Genomic DNA, 3814 nt, shown 5'->3' on the forward strand with positions numbered 1-3814 from the left:
AATAAATTTAATTAAGAGACCACTAATAAGTTTCTCAGAAAAGGTTATGAGTCACGTCCTATGTAGAAGGACTCTTCAATCTGGATAAAGGGGGAGAAAAAAGAAGAAGGAAAGGGCAGGAAGATAGCCATACATAGAAGATCACAAGAATAGATAGAGGTGAATCATTTGTCCTTGAAGCCATATTGATTAACAACTAAATCTATAGTAGAAAAGAATCCAATATATAGCATTGGAGTTGCTTATATAGATGGCATGGACGTACAAGCAACTATAATAGGCGGAGAATCTCATTCAAAGAGAAGATCTTGGACATTGCCACTTAAAATCAAAATCATATCCGATCCACTGGATGTTTTAGATAGTTCATAACATTCACCACAATAACACGTGGATAGCCAATATGGAAGGAAAGGAGATAATTACATTTGACTATTTGATGGATCAATATCTATCAATGTGTATCTGTGGAGACTATGAATACATGATAAAGACCCAAGATCTTGAGGATTGTGAATCTCGTCTGATGACATTCACTATGAAAAAAAATATTGAGTTCAAGTAATAAGAAAGAGTAGACTCTACATTCACATAAAGATCTACGTACATAAACAAACCATTTCAAGGTGCCAAAGGACCGACCATCCTTGCATCCAAAGAGTACAACTGTGTGAGCCAAACAGAGAAATAAAGTAAAACAACAAGAAAGGAAGTGGTGGAATGATATATACCAACCAAGCAATAAGCAAAGGAAATAATAATACCAATCCATGTATACTCTCTACACAGTACATGAAATATCCTTTGCGATCACTGAACACGTAGCATAGGCACATGGTATCATGGATCATTCACAAGATTATCTCTTCGAGTACGCTGCCGAAATTGTGATTACACATTATTAAGTTGTAAATAAACATTGATGTTCGGTATTGTTATTATTAATAATAGTATTTGATGCTCACACCACGAGTTGGTACTTTATGTAAAGTTTGAAGTTTCTTCCTCTATCAATTTAGATCGATTAAGAGAATCTGGAAATGTACATAGCTTAAAATCATATCAATAGAAATATATTTAAAACATATGATTATATATATATATATATATGCATATAGAATGATCAATAGCTCATGTAGTAATAATATGGAAATAATTATGACAATAAGAGATATTGTTACATTATACTTAACAATGGTCTTAAGAATTACCATTAAATATATTTTCAACTATAGTCCAGGAAACTTGCTCTCATCTAAGCTATGACATCTTCAGATAGGGAGTGGGTGGAGAGAGAGGCAGAGTAAATTTGAGCACCTGATAGTATCCTCTAGGGAGCCACTTGTAGCTTGTTTCACGCGCCCTTTGCACCGTCAATCTACTATCTCCAGATAGTCATAACCTGAAGAGAATAGTTTTCCTGGTGCTATAGAGTGAAACTTATAAAATCAATTAAACTAATTAAATTATATTGCTCAATCCATCCATTTTGAATAATAATAAGGATCTAAGGCATGTTAATTGGAATGACTTCCTAAAATTATACTAAATTTTGAATAGCAGGTTAAAGAATTAAAAGGGGGTCATTACAGGGGGGTTTGAATCAGTGCTTTAAACTTTAACCCATAAAAACATTCACCATATGTCCATCTCATAGTTCAATAAGTAAATTGAAATACCATGTAAAGAATATACATCTAAAGTATGTAAACAAGTAAGCATTCAAACATATATGACACAAGATATGATTACCTAGAAACCCTCCAATAAGAATGTAAAATTGGGGTGGGGATGACACCCACAAATCTTCACTACTGTAGCAATAAAGTGTATCCAATGAAGGTTAAAATGTTTGATCATGAAACATGATTTACCCTATGAAAGGTCTACCCTACTAAAATCTTACAATGACTGTTAGGTCTTACCATGTTAAAGGATTTCAATACCCTTTTAGAAGTGTTCCTAATTAAAGGACTTCAACTCACAATTAAGTAAGTAGTTTGTTAGAAGATTTCAATACAACATGTTAGGACTACTAAGTTAAGAGATTTCACTGGTTCACCTATTAGAATGTCTCAACAATGATCCTATGATTAGAACTCTATTGTTTGATATCATATCACCTCTATACTAATGTGTACTTGATCCTTCTTGATCAAATGTCTCTGTGTTGTTCATTGTCTCCTTCCTCTATTCTCCTTTAACTAATTCTACAATGTAATTTAGGTCATAATACCTTGGTCACCATGAATGTCTTGTTTGCACATGCAAACTCTCCTCTCTTTCCTTCTCTACATATATAAAATTTAGGGTTTTATCCTCCTTAAGAAGGCCTAAGTGACTTAGGATTAGGTATGAATCAATGGCTATGATTCATCCATATTGCCACTTAAACCTTCTCTTCATCTGATTGGATGTATGTAATACATAGGGATTCACATATAAGATTCATCCTTATTAACAAAAGATTGTAATTCAATTCTTAAGTTGGCCCAAAAATGGTTTACATAGTAATTTGTACCAATACAAACAACTATGTCAAAATTGTGTTACTTAGCATCTAAAGTCCATGGTGCTCAACATTAACTGTGACTTTAATACTGTCACTCGACATGCATTTCTTTCTTGACACTTTGAATCACTTGGGACATACTATCTACTTGTCACTTGAGTGATTTAGCACTCACTGTTTACTCAACATGCTCCGACTTATATTTTTTCTTGACACATGTTACTTGTTTGACAAGAACTAAGTAAATGACTTATGTGTATAGACACTCACTTGTCAAAACCAATCTGAGATTAACATCCTATGTGATGCAATTATGATATTAATTTGTTAGGCATAAATAATGTTCCCCTCTTCCTATTCTATTCACTGAAGATCATAGGAGGTTCAATAAATGGAAATTTATTTTTAGAAGAAATGTTGAGTGTTTAAATATATTTTTTGCATGTTAGTTATCCTCCTAGGCATGATTGGATAGACCAATTTATGAAGAAGGATCAAGTTGGCTTGTGGAAAGCTATTTAAAACATCAACCTAGAATACATTAAGCCAAATAATCCTTATGATAAAATATCTAATTCAGAGTCCTGTAATCAATAATCTCATTGTTATATTCTCTTTGTCTATTGTAAAAACATATTGAATAAAAATTCTTGTCAGTTTTCTTTTCTTAAATATAAATATTGAAATAATTTTAGATCTTATTTCAATATGGATAACTTTAGGTCAAAAGGCATCCTAAAGAGAAATTATGATATTTTTTCTTTTGTTTAATTAATAAGATAAAGAATTGAGATATATTTCTAGATTTGTTTCTCTAACAACTTGATCTTAGTCGAGTTTAAGTTGTAGGATTTGTTCAAGGATATTGAAAAAGTTAAGCTTTAAATATGGAAATTAAAATAAGGAGAAAAAGTTAAGAATATTGCAAAGGATATCTTAAGGACTAGCTACTTAGGTCCTATGTTTCTAAACAATTTGGAATCTAATTTACTTTATTTTGGGCCTTAAGGCCTTTTACCTATGAAAAAAAGAATTTAGAAGTCCTCAGTAGTGCTCTTGCATCAAAAACAACTTAGAGTTGGTGAGATCTCAAATAAGGAAATGTTATCTTCTGGAAGCTAAGTAGTATGTGCTCGATGTAAACTTGCTCACATCAAATTTTTACCACTTGTTATTTAATAATGCATCTAATTAACATAAATATATTAAAAATAATAATTATTGTGATAATTCTATTAGGATCCAGTTGTGTAGTTTTTAAAGTCAAACTCATTGATGCATATTTCATGAGTAGTGGTTCAC

The sequence above is a fragment of the Cupressus sempervirens genome, chromosome 1 (genome assembly GCF_028749045.1).
Source record: "Cupressus sempervirens isolate cs-2001-9-10 chromosome 1, ASM2874904v1, whole genome shotgun sequence".
Lineage (NCBI taxonomy): Eukaryota > Viridiplantae > Streptophyta > Pinopsida > Cupressales > Cupressaceae > Cupressus > Cupressus sempervirens.